Raw genomic sequence first — 17,522 nt, 5'->3', positions numbered from 1 at the left:
TAAAATTAGGAAGAACATATATTTTAAGATGCTTATATAACTTATTATTTGTATTATTCTAATAGATTATTTTATGATACCAAAATGTGACTATTAAAATAAAAAGTTTTATTCCTTAACGGCTTTTTTTGGTGTTTCCCCTAACATTTTTGATTGACTTCTCAATAGTTATTTTTTTTTCTTGCAAAAATAGTCCAATTTTTCCTCAAGGAATTCAGTAATAAATCCTGTTGATGTTAAGCTAACCAAAACTTCTGATTTATCATTACAGGTACAGACTAAAAAGGAGCATATGATAGAATTCTAGGCAATGAAATGTGAGAGGATTTTTTAAAAACTGATGATTAATAGACTCAATTTTCTGGCATATATTGTTATTTTTGTAAGAAGTACCTTAAAAATTTGTTTCAATTTTGCATCCATGAGGACAGTGTAAAGGGAATTGCAGAAGAGGACACTGGAAATAAACAGTTTTAAATTATTGAGCTGCTCAGTTAAACAACCATGAAAAGACACTGCCTAGGAAATTCTGTTTAAACAAATAAAATGTCCTTACTAGTAAGCCTTTTTAACATGTTTTTTATCACTTGCAATCAACAGCATCATACATGATAGAGTATCACAGTAAATATAATATACTAGATGAGGATTTAATAGCCTGAATGTTTCCATCAGATTGACTCAACTTTAGACAGGATTCTCTCTGACTATAGGTTCCAGATCTTTAGATTTTTAAAGCACTGACTTTGTTGTTGTTGTTGAAGACAGGCTCACTCCATCACCCAAGCTGGATTACATATTAGATACAATGTAGAATATCAAAGTTAAGCAAGATAATTTTCTTCTCTCAGAGAAACTTGTGGCATAATGAAGGTAGAAAAAAAGGATTAAGGCAAGCACATATATAACAATAAGAAAAGTAAATATATTTTAGATCCTGAAGTTCAGATAACAATGGGTTATGGGGCTACAGAACAACAACAAAAAAAGATCCTATCCTTTTGGTATTAGAGTAGAGGTACAGAAAACTCCCTTTAAAAGGACATTTGAAAGCATTGGTGAAAGGGACAGGGTGATCTCTAGGTATACGGAACTGCATGGCACAGTTACAGAGGGAATTAAAAGGTCTGCAGTGTAGTGTCAGAAAACAGGATGCAGCAAAACTTGGCAGGCTTGTAGAGTCTCAGTTGTTTGACAATGGGCAAGGGCCTTTTCATCTCTAAGCCTCATTGTCTATTTCTCTAAAGTAAAGGATTTGGATTCAGTGCTTTTAAGGATATCTCTCTGTTCAATAGAAATTACATAAATGTATGCTATACTCATAGCTTAAATAAGAAACTCTGAGCCAGTATTAATACTTGCTTTTTACTGATGTAAACAATTATTTACAAACATATATTAATCAAAATTTTTAAATGGAAGACAAATTTGAAAGTTTTTCTTTTTCTTGTAATCTAATAGCAAAGTGGCACCACATTTGGTTTCATGGCTCAGCGGATCTGAATACACTGACATTTTCACTCATTCTGGTCTAGCCAATTCTGTGTTAAAAGCCACTGAAGTGGCCTCCTTTGGTACTGAAATAGGAGCCAAATGGCTTCTTTTTGCTTGTGACCTTGAAAAAAAAACTTTGTGCTAATGGAAATGAAGAAAAAGAGAAGATTATTCTAATTCCCACTTATCCCACTTATTAAAATAAAAATAATGTGATTTCCAGCATAGGAAGTCCTAGGAGAAATTTATGAGGACTCATTTTCAGTGGTTCTTTCTTGTTTGGGTATGCTACTATGATTTTATTGGCTGAGTCATAATGGGTGCAATTAACCAATTTGGGTATTAAGTACTTGACTCCTAAATTGAGCCTGTAAACAGCCCTTGAAATTTGGCATCTGAAAATAATCGCAAACAGAAAATGTTCTCATAAAGACAACAGTTGGTGGCCAAACTATTTTGAAACTTAGCTTTTAAAATCAAACTAAGTAAATCTGACTGGCACCGGTGTAGCACTTTTCTTTTTTTAAAAATTCCCACACCAGCAATGCATTCATTAATGATCTCTGGAATTGTTACATAATTAATTCACTGTTTAACCACACATTCACTTCATTGAAATTCCAAAGGAAGGCCAATGTTTGCTTTTTATATATTGCTAAGTTCACACTGTCTAGGGACAGTAATTTGAAGATCAAAGAATAAATAAACTATGACATGTCCCATTAAATATAAATTTGTATCTATTAACTTTCCACAAATATAGTGTTATGCTCTGGAATGAGTCTTGAGAAAAAGGTATTCAAATATGAAGCCTAATCATATCTGATGCATTCTCGCTATTCTTTTGACTGGTCAGGGTGCGCATAGGTAATATTCATGATGGAACTGTCAGAAAGGAGAACATTTTTTGCAGCTGATGTTTGATTATGAATGCAGCTAAGCACCCTGTTTTCTTATGCGTGGGAAAAATGCCAATGTAATTGTGGTGTACTCAGAAGACTGTCTGCTGTGGTGGTCAAAAAGTGCACAGTCTTTTTAACTAAATGATATCATTGTAAGATTTTTGGAGTCTCACATTATTAACTGAAGAAAGTTAAATAAAAACATAATTTATTTCCTTCTGGTTATCATAGCATAATGATATCAATAGTGTAAGTGCAGGCATTTAAAAATTATTATTTAAGAGACTTTTTGTTTCAATTCCTGAAACTTTCTTGTTTTGGTCTAGTGTAAAGTATTTTGAAAGCTCTGTGACAGCTTTATTGGGTTAAAACTATTGCTCTGTCAATGCACCTTTATCAAAGAGAAGGCTAACTTAGGGAATGAAGTATTACATGAAAGATAACGTCAGTCATTCCTGCTGTCAGTCATCTGCAGAATGGGTTTTATTTCCTCATTTATTAACAAAATTTAGGACTCAAGTTTAAAAACAAAAAGGACGAAGGTGAAGAATACACTCTATGCGGGTGGCTGTTGCTCCTCTAGAGCCCTGGTGAAATGGAAAAAGGTCAGTAACTGAAGCAAGCTACAGAGGGTTTATAAACCTTATCTTGCTATATTAAGATGAGTACAACTTCCCTGAACTTCGGGAGGCTGAGGCAGGTAGATCACCTGTGGTCAGGAGTTCCAGACCAGCCTGGCCAACATGGTGAAACCAAGTCTCTAATAAAAATACAAAAATTAGCTGGATGTAGTGTTGGGCACCTGTAGTCCCAGCTACTCGGAAGGCTGAGGCAGGAGAGTTGCTGGAACCCAGGATGCAGAGGTTGAACTGAGCCGAGAATGTACCACTGCACTACAGCCTGGGCGATTGAGCAAGACTCCATGTCAAAAACAAAACAAACAACAAGAAAAAAAAAAAGAAGAATATGCTTACTTGTAATGTTGGGTTCTTTGACATCTTGTAAATATTTCTGACAGACTGAGTCTACCTGAGTTGTGTCATCTGTCTCCCAAAGACCGATAAATTAACGGAAAAAAATTGAAAGAGCACTCCTAGAAAAATATGCGTAGGGGGTTAAAGTTAATGCCACTAGCATATTTGCAATGCAGAAATCTTCAGGTTTTGTTTTTGTTTTTTTTTTTTTGTAAAAAACTAAGGGACTATGGGTTTGTTTATTAAAGGAATTATACTCTATTTCTAATTGGCTAACTCATTTCTCTAATTTAAAGATCTCTTTTAAAAATTATGAATACAATGAATTGGCTACTTAGGTAATTCTAAACTTTTACTTTTAACATCATTAAAACTTTTGTAAAGTCACACCACATGCAGAATTCTAAAATAGATAAAAATTAGAGGTGATATCTCTGAATCCTAGTTTGTACATTTAAGAAAAAAGGCAAAAAAGTTTTTAAGTCAAATTCTACGAAATATTCAAGAAACAAATAATTCATATTATATACTCCAAAAAATGTAAAAGAGAGAAGATTCCCAAAAGTATTTTAGGAAGTGATTAGAATATTGATTTCAAAATCATAAAAGGAAGCTATGATAAAGGGATATTACAGAAAATATTTTGATAATAATTGCAAAAATTCTAAATAAAATGTCCAAGAAATAACTATCAGTATATTAATATATGTGTATGTGCTCTATATGTCTGAATAAATACACACACAAAAAGACTTTGATAAATACCTATTTAGGGGCCTTGATAGTGAGAGAAACTGGCATTTTCAAACACTGTAGGAGTATAAATTGGAGCAATCTGTATGGAGGACAGTTTGTCAATATATATCATTATTCCAAATGCATTACCCTTTCAATAAGCATTTTTATCTCTTTTCCAATGACTTATACATGTGTTAATTACATGTAAATAAAAAGCAGTATCAATTATGATAATAAAATGTTTAAATAAGCTATATGTTCTTCAGCAAACAAAATGATCAAGTAAATTGTAACACAGTAATCTAATGGAATTCTGAAGAACTGGTAAAATGAATAAAAGTGAATTTAGATTTACCAATATTTTTTTAAAAATCTCCATATACATTGTTTACTAAAAGGCAAAATACATTACTATGCAATTGTTTGTTCTAAAACATGTGCAGTTACATATATTTTAAAATGTATAGACTATTTCTAAAAATAAAATTATTAATTCTTCACCTCTTGAAAAAAGAACTGCATGGTTAGAGAAGGGAGATAGAATATTAATCATGCCTTTACATTTTCTGTATTTCTGATGTTTTGTCACATAGGGTTTTGCAGACTCTGGAAAGTCAGCCCCTCCCAAGGCTAGCTAATTCCTAGAGCCAGTAAATGACTGGCCTTCAGCATCCCTTTCATATGCTAACCAATCGATCCAGAGCCCTTGCCCCAGCTACCTACTTTATCTTAGAAGCTGTTACACTCTTGGCCAGGATTCCCCTATGCTAAGTAGTCCAATACTAGGTACTAGCCAACTCCAGACAATTTTTATTCACAAAAGTCCTCAGAAATTATTCAAACTAGCCAATCCTACACCTGCTTACCCCACCTTCTTCCCATGGAAATCACAATAAAGCCTCTTGCCTGTGCATTACTCCTGTTCCCTCTGCCTCTTAACCTACTCTGGTGTTTCCCTTTGTGGCTCTCTCTGGTGTGATGTGCACCCTCCTCTTGAGAACTGTGAGAAACAAACTATCCTTTTAATATCAGTTATGTCCTGTTCTGTAGGCTCACCATAATGGGATCATAATAAAACCGATCTTGTAAAATAGCATGTGAAGAAAACATTTTCTATGACTAGAATAGTTAAAATGGCATGAGGGTAGGCACAAAGACAGAGCAATAATTCAATGATGAAACTGAAGAGGGAGCCCAGAAAAAACCTAGTATATAAAGAATCTTGGATAGAAAAGTGGTAGCCTTGAAAATCAGCAGAAAAGAATGCCCTTTAATAAACAGTGCTAGTATAACTGCATATCAATAGAAAATATGAAGGAAAATTACATCTCTATCACACATCATTAATAAATAAATCCCAGAACATATATAAGCTAAATATGATAAACAAAACTTCTCAACTTTTACAAGGAATTGTTTTTGAAAATTTTGATCATATTGGGGTGGCCCAAAAAGTACAGAAAAATAATAATAAAATTCTGGCTTGATAGGCTCCATTTCCACTTATCTTCTTTGGAAACTTTCTTCAGGACTTCGGGACTCAAGAGCCACAGTGTAAAATCTCCTCTGGCTTTTACAAAACTTCCATGAGGGAGGAAGACAGGACAAAATTTTCCTCATTTACAGGCAAATCACTGAGACACAGAAAGAAAATGGTATTTGTCCAAGGCTATACATGGTTGAAAATGAATGACTGAAGAATTCAGTGATTATAGATCTTATAAACAAACTCATATTAAAATATATCAAACATGTCAGCGTCTACACATTCTGGTATTGTAAAGTACTACAATGATTATCTAGTCCTCCAAGATTTGTTTGCTGTCATTTTAAAGTATGTACTCATTTCAAAAATCATAATATTTGGCTCCTGAAATCAGCATCATGTAGATTTTGGAATAAAATGTGAGGGGTACAACTTTTCTGAACATCAAACAGCATTTTCAAATTTGTGTTAGCACCAGCATATGATGCATGATAACAACATTGGTGAGAGCTACATCTCCACATGGGAAATCTTCTAAGCATAATTAGATAGAATTTTTTATATAATATAAATGAGACTAAGATTGTGCCTGGACTTACTGGAGTTATAAGCTGTCTTCTGTGTTTCTGCACTTTTCCTCTGTTGAACAGAAAATGCAATCAAAGGTACCACAAATATTCCTCATTAAAGAATATGATGACTGAAGCTTTTATAATGGTTTGAAATAACAGACTTGCCCTCCTATATTGATTTTTCCTGTAAATAAAACACAACTCTCGGTACAGGAATGGTTCAATCACAAATGCCCTTCAACCAGCTAGTTAAGTGCTTCGAAAAGCATTTATATACCAAATTGTCATTTATATACCAAATTGTCCAATCAGAATTAATATTCGCATACCAAATACTTCAATTAACGTGACTTAGAGTATTCATATTAAAAAATGTAGTTTATAGATTACACTGAGTTCTGTGAGGGAAGAGGTTTTTTGCTACCACTTTTCAAATTGCCTATTACTGTCTTTAGACTTGATGCATAATAGAAGTTCAAAAATCATGAAATTTTTATGTACTAAGGAAACGTACTTTGGGGTATAGATAAGATATTGCAAGGTCTTCTTTTTCCTTTTGTCTTTATTCTAAAAAATTTCTAAATGTTTAGCAAAAAAATATTTTATTTGTGTTTATTTTGTATTTATTAATGTAACATTAAAATTTTAGCAACTACTTGTGTAAGCACCTGGTATAGTCCAGGGCTTGAGTTACAGAGTTATTTATAGATGCTATACAATATTCCTGCCAAAGTTATGATGCAGGTATAGTTTTATTTTAGGTGAGAAAACAGAAATGCAGGTAGGCTTAAGTAGTAAATTTTCCTAATTCACATAACTAGTAAGAGTTAGTTCTGAGATGCAAACGTTTTCTTTATTATTTAATGACAATCATGCCAAATAAAAGAGTTCTCAGTTATATAGTAGTTTGCTGATATTTTAAAGCACTTTTAATTTTTTAAAAAGCAAAAGTAGGCTTTTTGAGTTATAAGCTGCTATATTCTTGCTATCTTAAGTTTCATACATCATTTTTTCTTGAACTTTTTTTTTGATATGAAGTCTTGCTCTGTTGCCCAGGATGGAGTGCAATGGTGATCTCTGCTCACTGCAACCTCTGTCTCCGGGGCTCAAGCGATTCTCCTGACTCAGGCACCAGAGTAGCTGGTATTATAGACGTATACCACCAAGCCCGGCTAATTTTTGTATTTTCACTAGAGACAGGGTTTCACCATTTTGGCCAGGCTGGTTTCAAATTCCTGACCTCAAATGACCTTGGCCTCCCAGAGTATTTTTTTCTTGGACTCTTAAAGCATGTTTTTCTTCTATCCAGTGATTCAAGTACCTCAGACATCATCACTGGCAAAAGAAAAAAAAAAAAAAACTTCCGTACTCCTTGATTAATCAGGCTTCCTTAACTGCCCATTCTCATCAAGTTTATTCTCAAAGCCGTTGGTAATCAGTGCTGCTGTAAAATTAAAGTCAGGATTCTGATTATGAGAAATGAACATTAGCGTGCATTTAATTATTGTATATTCGGTGCACTCTTGTTTGGTTGGTTGGTTGGTTGAAGAAAAACCTACCTAGATAAGCAAACTAACACATTGCCTATTCATTCAGAAATATCATGATTTATATGCAGTGTAACTTTTCGTTTTGAAGTTTGTAATGGAAGAAAACTTTTGTAACGGAAGAAAAATATTTTTTTCAATGCTTATGAGTTCTATCTAAGTCATAACAGACCTCTGAAACAAAAGACAGATCAACAAGATAGAAACAAACAGAAGTTTATTTTATTTCATACATAAATAGGAAACAGGAAATGCATAATTCTCAAAAAAGTGGCTGTGAATTCCAGTTTATATAGTAACAAAGAAAAGTACATTTTTAGAAAAGTGACATGACAAAGAAAATGGACTTTAAGTCTCTAGGGGCAGCAAAATGTGGGAAGGTAAATAAATGGCGAATAAACGGGAGTTAGTAAAGCTTGTTAATATGGATTGCTCTGGTATCATTCCCCAGGCCTATAAGGGTTTAAAGGTTGTCTTCAGTGGTTAACCTTTGCTTTCCCTGGTAGAGAGGGAAGACAGAGAAACTTTTGTCTTTGTAAAACTACGTACAAAAGGCAAAGAGCTTTACTACATCTGCTTCTTCTAAATTGCCTTCAGCTCAACTTCATATTTTGTGGTGGCATACTGTGCTCTCTCACAATTCTAAAACAGCAGATTAATTAAGATGTATACTTTTTAAAAGACAAGATTAAAGAAATACTTGCTAAAGATTGATTAACTCTCTATATACGTATATGGCTATACACAAATATAAAGCTAAAATATATCGTATATAGCAAATCTATGTAACATGTATTTACAACTGAAATATATATAACTCATATGTATATATGTATATTAACTCATATAATTTATATATGTAAACTCATATATACATATATGTGTTTACAGGTATATAAACACATACACACAGAGTGTATGTTGAAATAAATCTTACCTCATCTATTTTATGTAGAAGAGTCTTCAGTTAAAGATTATTTAAACTGTTAAAAAATATAAAAGACCATTATAATAATGATTTGCCTATAATCTGAGATAACCTTTTTTTTTTTACTAGGATTTTCTTTTTGCACTTTGCAACTTTTAGTTGAGATCTAGAATTTAGAAATTAAAGAAAAGTTATCTAGAAGAACAAAGAAAGTCAATAAAATACTTAAAAAATAAGTGGACTCATTTTATATGTTTCTATATTTTTAGAAAAACAACCATCTATTTGTTCTTGATGTGTTTCTACAGAATTATTTATTTCTAACAAAAAAGTACAAAGCTTGCCATAAATTTCTCGAATTTTTGGTGCACCAGGTACTTAAGGAGAAAATCTCTAAAAATTAATTTGATATTTTGTCCTATTATATAGCATCTGGCTTTCAAGTACTAAGATTTGAAAGTTTTGTCATTAAAAAGTAAATCAATTGAATAAAAATGTTTCAATTTTAACAAAATTTGAAGCTATGTTATACTGCAAATTATTTTTTAAAATGGTATCTGGATACTTAAAACATTTGATACTTAAAAAAAAATTACTTTCAAAAATTGTATCATGTCCCTGTTACAGAAATTAATTACTGAGCTGAGATGAAACCATAGCAAGCCCTTTCCCTTAAAAAAAAAAAAAATGTACTTTTTAGTTGGCTAAGGACTTTTGCATGTATTAACTCTTCCAATTCTTATAACAAATCTATATGGAAGTTAATATGTGCACATTATAAAGATGAGGAAATAGAAGTTGAGTAATGAGTTTTGCCCATATTATTACTCACTGGCAAGCCTAAAATTGCCTTTAATTTATAATCAATAATTTATTCATGTAACAAAAAAATTTGCCTAACACCTACTATATGCACTTTGGATGTGGTAAACAATTAGTTGTCAATCCATCTACCCACTTGTGGTGCAGAACGTACCCCTAGCTCCAGTGACTGCATTGATTGGCCTTTCCAATCAGCAAAATTCCTTCTCCCTTTTGATTATTAGTGCTTCAGGGAAGGACTTCTAACTCTGGCTCAAGTCAATCAACAGCCACAGTGACTGGCTTAAGAGTATTCACCTAGGTTGTTCAGTGAGGGTTGGAGTCAGGAATTTTCATTTAATAAAAAAGAGATTCTTGTAATTTCTCAGAATATGAGCAGAGAACAACGTCCTGCCTGAGCTGATGTGAGCCATTACAGGAAGCAAAAGGGAGCAAGCTGACAATGAAGAAAGCAGGTTAGTAGAAAGAATGAAACTGGGCTCTTGGATGTCACCAGTTCTGGATCATACTGATGCTGACAGTAACCATACTTCTAAATATTCAAGTCACATAAACTTGTTAGTTCCCTCTATTGCTTAAGCATCTTTCTGTTGCATTTTCTTTTGCTTACAACCTAAAGCCACAGTTAAATTCTAATATTATATTACCTTCTCTGCTTATAAAATTCACTTTGCCTTGTATACAAAGGCAAGAAAAATGTCTAATTTATAGTCAGAAGGTTTTTAATTTATAAAAATGGAATGTTTTCTGTTGTTTTATTAACTTTAACATTGTATTTAACCATGCATTTTGTTATTTTTTTCTTCAGATTCTTTGCATTACAAGACATGCTAAGCAGCAGTTTTTTGCAAATAAGATTGTTGTAGATGGTGATGAAATTCCCAAGTGCACCTTCTGCTGTGATTAAGGAACAGAGATATGCAAGATTTCAGTTCCTGCCAATCACTCTTGTAGATCACAGCTGAAAATACCTTTGTCTCAAGTCAGTTGTCAGCCTGAAACTTACCACCCAAAGCAGAGGACAGTAGTTTGAATTAAGGACAAAATGATTGATCCATGCTAGTGAAATGCATATTAGGTCATATTTAAAAGAAAATACACGAATAAGCATCACTGAGCTGAACAAAATGAGTAAGTAAAACAGACAGCTGAGGCCATAACCCATCACAAACAGGTTAAAGGTAAACAAATAAAAGCAGAAGTGACTTGTGTTTAAAATGGAGCTCTTAGACCTAGCAGCATAAACTTGAGACCAGAAAATTTCAGAATGTCAGAATATAGGAGATAAATTTGGATCTTTAAAATTGAAATGTAATAAGCTTTCAATAATCAAGTAAGCAGATGTCAAATCTAAGCAGTGATGCACATATGAGTGAGAATGCAATCTGCATATAGGAGAAGAATAATGACTCGAAAAGGCAAGGTTTGAGAAACTTTGGAAGACACATACGTAAGCCCCAGATAACTTGACCATTTAAGAAAGACTTGAGTCTCATCCTTCCCAGTTTGTTTCTTATGGCAACTTCTAATACATGGAACCAAGTTTTCAGTATCTGATACCCAGGTCTGTTCATTCTTCTCCGTCATTCTTTACCAAGAGTAGGCATTCCCCTTAAGTTTTAGGCTGTGATTGCAATGGGTCAGATAAGGGTAGAAGTGATTGAGTGAAGGTGGGTTAAAGTATCATGTTATTATTTCAAAAGGTACCTACATAGTAGTTTTTTTCAGTTAGAAAAAAATGCATGCAGTACAATTTACTATTTTTAGTGTATAGTTTTTTCTTCTAATTTAGAAAAAAACACTTACTGGTATCCAACAATAACCAAAAAGATGTTTCATCACCTTCCAAAAAAGTTCTCTAATGCTACCCTTTATATTCAGCTGCTCCCCCTCCACATCTAACCAAGCAGCCACTGATTATTTTCTGCTTTTTTTGATTCTGCCTCTCTAAAATTTCATCATTTTTTTCTCCAATATTTCATATAAATGAAAGCATATTCGTGGCAGCCCACTGAATTTGACTTATTTTACTTAGCAAAATATTATTGAGATGCACCTATGCCATTGCATGCATCAATAGTTTATTCCTTTTCATTGCTGTGTAATAGATCAAACAGTTCAAATGATTTCATTTTAATGATACATCTCATTTTGTTTATTCCCTAGTGAGTGACATTTGGCTTGTTTCCAGCTTGGGGTGATTTTGAATAGAATATCTATACACATATAGACTTTCATGTCCATGTTTTTGTGTGAACATAAGTTTTCAATTCTATTAAGTAAATACCTCTAAATAGGATTGCTTTGAAGTGTGGTAAGCCCGTGTTCACCTGCATCAAAAACCACCAAACCATTTTTCAGAATGCCTGTATCATTTTTTTGATTCCCCGCATCAGCATACGTATCCTTGTCAACACTTGTTTATCCAGTTTTTTCTTTTGTTTTGTTTTATTAACCACTCTAACAGGTCTGTAGTGATATATTTTCATATGCTTATTTACTATCTGTATGGCATTTAGTTGAATCTTTTGCTCATTTTTACTAGACTGTTTTCTTATTGAGTTTTGTGTGTTCCTTATATATTCTGGATACAAATATTAGTTGAGATTGTGGGCTTGCTAATATTTCACTAAGTCTGTTACATGTCTTTTACTTTTCTTAGCAGTGTCTCTCAAATATTAGAAGTTTTTGACTTTGATAAAGTTCAGTTTATCAGTTTTTTAAATTCAGTGGATTTCGATGTTTTATCTAAGAACTTTTTGCCTAAGTCAAAGTCACAGAGATTTTTTTCTGTTTTCCCCCAGATGATTTTTACTTGTTCATTGTTCACTTATGTCTATGATCTATTTTGAGTTAATATTTCATTATTAGGTACAATATTTAGGTTGGGGTTCATTGTTTTTTGAATAAACATATTCAAATATTCCAACATCATTTCATTGTTAAAAACAGTTATCCTTTATCCATTGAACTGCGTTTGCATCTGTGTCAAAAATGAATTAAATCTATTGTGTTTTTCTATTTGTAGATTTTATATTACATTTATTTTCCAAATTAGTTTTTTTCTTTCTTTTCAAAGTTGTCCATTGTGACTTTATGGCTCTTCCACAGTTTTCAATTAGGTTGTTAACGTCTACTTAACATATATACATATAACATAACTTACATATAATTTTATGATGAGAATTTGGTTAGATAATGTGGATTTGGCTATTCTTACAGTGTTTTAAAATTAGTATCTGTTTGGGGCCATTGGTTGAATATAAGAAGAAAAATAAAGCCTGCTACTGGATTCAATAAAATAACAAGAAATTTTGTGTGTGTGTATATCCATACCACATATAACAGACCTGCTGATAATGTCTCACATATCCCCAAGGCTGTCTGTGCACATTCTTTTCAGTCTTTGCTGTTTTCTGTTTATAAGATTGAATAATTTTTATTTTTCTATATTTTATTTCATTAATTTTTACTTTTTGATCTTTCTTCTGCAATTAATCACATCCAGTGATTTTTTTTCCCAGCTATTGTAATTTTATTACTTCTAGAGTTACATTTGGTTCTTTCTTATAATTCACTTTTTAACACTTCTGTCTTTTCACTCATTTAAATTGTGTCTACTTTCTTATTATATTTAATAATAATGAGCAATGATTAAATTAAATCAAAATAACAATATTTATGTTTAAATTATCTTATTTTTACATCATAATAGCTATTTTAATATTTTACCTAACAATTTTATCATTCAGATCTTCTTAGGATAGTGATATGTTTATTTCCTATTCTTTAGAGAATTGGTCACATTTTTTAAATGTCTATGATTTTTTAATTTGGTCTTAGATGCTTAAAATATTTTGTCATGAGACACTGAGTCTTTGGAGTATGCTAATGTTTTTGGAGTATGCTGAGTTTTCTTTTTTGTTTTGTTTGTTTAGCAGGTAACAAACCAGCACATACATGAATCAAGATTTACTCTGACTCATGGGAAGCGTTTTGCATTGACAAATCCTGGATTATTTGCTACGCTGCTCAGGGTCTCTCTGTCCCCTACCCCTACATAACTAAGGAGATAAGCCAAGTTTTTGTGCTGGCTGATACTCAGAAGCAGGGGGTTTCTTTATTCAATTTTTTTTCTTTTAAAATGTCCCCCACAATCTCCAGCTTATGAGACTCCTTTACTTGCCAACTGTTGAGAAAAGTAAGATTTGTCTTGGAGATTTCATTGCCCACACAGCTGTGCGACTATGAAATCTGGGCCTTCTTTCAGAAACAGACAGTAAGAAAAAAGGAAGAAAAAATAACCACTACATTCACTTATGCCTGAGTTCTTTTTTAAAAGTCTTAATCCCTTTAAGATGATTCAAGAGCACTGGATCCTGACTAAGGCTCTGCCCACACTCGAAGTTTTCCAATCTCTACCTCTTACATTCTAACACATCGTCAGGCTGGTGCCTGCTTGTCTTACTAAAATCCACTGAGCACATCTTTTGATTCATCTTAAAACATGAATACATCTGAAAAGTGTAAATTTAAACTCTTGGATTTATTCACACTTCAGGGTACAGAAGACTCTGAAGAAAATTGGTGAAGAATAACAGGGATGGCAGTGCAGATAACAAACTGTCTATATTATCATTTAGCCATAATTGAAACATGTTTTCAATCTGCATAAATATAGAGCACTCAGATACACAGCAAGTTCAATTAGAGTATAGAGAAGTTCATAGACAAGGATTTAGAATGAACTAAATTAATATGTCTATAAAGATCTTTTTAGAAGCAGACAGTGCAGCAGTCCCCATCTTATCAGTGGTTTTGCTTTCTGTAGTTTCAGTTACCTGAAGTCAACTTGGATCTAAAAATATTAAATAGAAAATTTCACATATATACAATTCATAAATTGTAAGTTGCATACTACTCTGAGTAACATGTTGAAATCTCACACTGTCCACCCTGTCCTGTAATGTAATCATCTCTTTGTTCAGCCTATCCACACTGTAGATGCTACCTGCCTGTTGGTCATTTAGTAGACCTCTTGATTATCAGACTAACAAATCACAAGAAAAAGAAAGGTGAGTAAAGTACAATAAGATATTTTGAAAGAAAGACGGGGAGAATACAATCACATAACTTTTTGAAAGATAGAGGGAAACCATGTTGACATAACTTTTGTTACAGTACATTGGCATAATTGTTTTATTTTATTATTAATTTGTATTAATTTCTTACTGTGTCTAATTTATAAATTAAACTTTATTGTAGGTATGTATACATTGGAGAAGAAATAGTAAATACAGAGTTTGGTATTAACTGGGGATCTTATAATTCCTTTGAAAACATTTGAATGCAAATACCTGAAGATCAAATAAAAGCCATATTTGCCTCCTGTAAAGTGAATTTTAAAAAACGGAAATATCGTATTGTGATTACTGTCAAAACTTTCTTTTAGTAACAGACAAGCTGGTAATCAAATTAAAAATTAAAATGTGTAGAATTGTGACTGCCTATACATGTTTGAGCATTTGTTGGCTTATGAAAGAAATTCAATCCAAAGAAGTTTATTTGTGAGAGTTTTACTGAGCAACTAAAACTTAAAATTTTAATATAATCAAAATTTTGAATAATTAAAAATGGACCCAGCAAACTCACACAGGAGCAGAAAATCAAACACCGCATGTTCTCACTCATAGGCGGGTGTTGAACAATGAGAATACATGGACACACGGAGGGGAGCACTACACACTGGGGTCTGTTGGAGGAAAATAGGGGAGGGACCCAGAGTTCACTTTTCCTTTCCCTAAAGTAACTAACACATGCTATGACATACTGTGATACCGTTTTCTAAATACTGGCTTCTGATTACTTCCAAAAGTCATGAAATATTTTTGTGTTTAAGTTATTAAAATAAGTAATAGTATTTTTCCAAGATATATTTTTGTATTGATTCATAATATAGTCCATTTAAATATGTTTTGTTGAAAATAGAAACTCTTTGAAGACCTCAAATGTTTATAATACATAGATCAGGTGAGAATATGGATTATTTATTTTAGTTAACTATTGTTGCATTCAAACCTTACCTCGAATGTAGTGGCTTCATAAACCATGATTTGCTAATGAGTCTTAGTTTTGAGCTGGATTCAGTGGACACAGTTTATCAGTGCTGTATGCTGTATTAATTAGGGCGGACCAACTAGACTAAAAGATCTGGTTCTAAGAACACTTACTCACATGACTGGTAAATTGGTGCCAGCTGTTGATTTCTTTCCATCTAAGTCTCTTTCTAGATTAGATTCCTCATAGTATTGTAGACAAGTTGCAGAGAGATTGTCCCAAATAAAGGAAAAATAAACCACCAGTCTCATAAGGCCTTGGGCCAGAAACTGCCCTAGAATCAGTTTTATCATATTCCATTGATAAAGTGTTCATACAGCCCAGGTACTAGGGGAGAAGATATAGACCCACCTCACAATAAGAGCAATTTGATATAATTTGGGGGCCATAGTGTAATGCTGCCACATGACTAATTCATTTACTCACTAAGTTCATCATGATTATTGACTGCATTAGTTTTTAAATATTATATTAATCTTAACACTTCTTATTCTTACATTATTTTAAAATTAATTTCTATTTGGGGCCATTGGTTGAATATGAGAAGAAAAATGAAGCCTGTGTTGGATTCAACAAAATAACCAGAAATTTTGTAATAACAACTTGGCAAATTTATAACGGGATGCCTCTATTAGTTTCTTATTGCCACTGAATAAATTGCCAAAAATTTAGAGGCTAAAAATAATGCAAGTTTCATATTTTAGAGTTCTGAAGGCCAGAAGTCAAAATCAGTCTCACTGAGCTAAAATTAAGGTATCAGGAAGTCTGCATTCCTTCTTAAAGAATCTGAGGAAGAATCTCCCTCCATATCTTTCCAGCTCCTAGAGGTTGCCCACATTCCCTGCCTGCTACAAGGCAGAAGTGTAGCAACTTCCTTTCTCTCTTTCTGACTATGAGCCCTGCTTCTGTCATCTCAGGTCTTTTTTTGACTTTGACCCTCCTGTTTTCTCTTAAAAAGATTCTTATGATTACATTATGTCTCTCAGTAGAATCCCCCATGTCAAGGATTTTAACTTAACCAGATCTGCAAAATCCAATTTGCCATATAAGTTAGTATAGTGAAAGGATTTGGGGTCAAAACATGGACATCCTGTGGGGGTGGGGAGATTAGTTATACAGTCTAGCATAATATTTTGCCCAAAACAAGTCATTGAAGTAATCAGGTAAAAATTATTTTAGTATATCAAACACTGATATTAAAAGTAGAAAATAGATTATTTACTCTTAAAAATTTTTATATATAAACTTCTAATTTTTTTATTGTTGAGAAGCATTTATAACAAACATCTGAAGGGAAAGGAAAAGACATAAAATATCTTAACTTTGGATTACTTTATCAATCAGAAGCAAAGCACACTAAATACTAAATAAAATTAACTCATTTATTATTTTAAACAAAACATGCAAGATGTTCAATCATAAGCCAATATTATAGAAGACATTTGGGTCTATTTTTTTTATTGCATTTTAGGTTTTGGGGTACATGTGAAGAATATGCAAGACTGTTGCATAGGTATACACGTGGCAGTGTGATTTGCTGCCTTCCTCTCCCTCACCTATATCTGGCATTTCTCCCCATGCCATCCCCCCAACAACTCCCCACCCCGAATTTTAAAATGAAGAAGTAAAAAGTAATCTAACATTTAGCACTCAGTTGGCGTCTCATATAAAGTTTAAATCATACTCAGATTGATGATATTTTGGTGACCATCATGACACTTATGTTATCAATAATCGTATCAACTCTATTACTTCATGTAGGGACACATAATTTTAGAAACAGACAAATTTAAGTCTAATTTCTTCTATAACATTGTACTTATAATAGGCCTAAAATCAAGAGAATACAGAACTTTACTATGATGTTGTCTTATTAAATCTCAGATTCCTTAATAAAAAGACAGGCCTCTCGGGACTAACATAAATTGAAAGTCCCTAATTG

This window comes from Sapajus apella, unplaced genomic scaffold (assembly GCF_009761245.1).
Source record: "Sapajus apella isolate SASKATOON/1434 unplaced genomic scaffold, GSC_monkey_1.0 scaffold47, whole genome shotgun sequence".
Classification (NCBI taxonomy): Eukaryota; Metazoa; Chordata; class Mammalia; order Primates; family Cebidae; genus Sapajus; species Sapajus apella.
The sequence above is the reverse complement of the archived record's forward strand: the minus strand, read 5'-3'. Positions refer to the sequence as shown.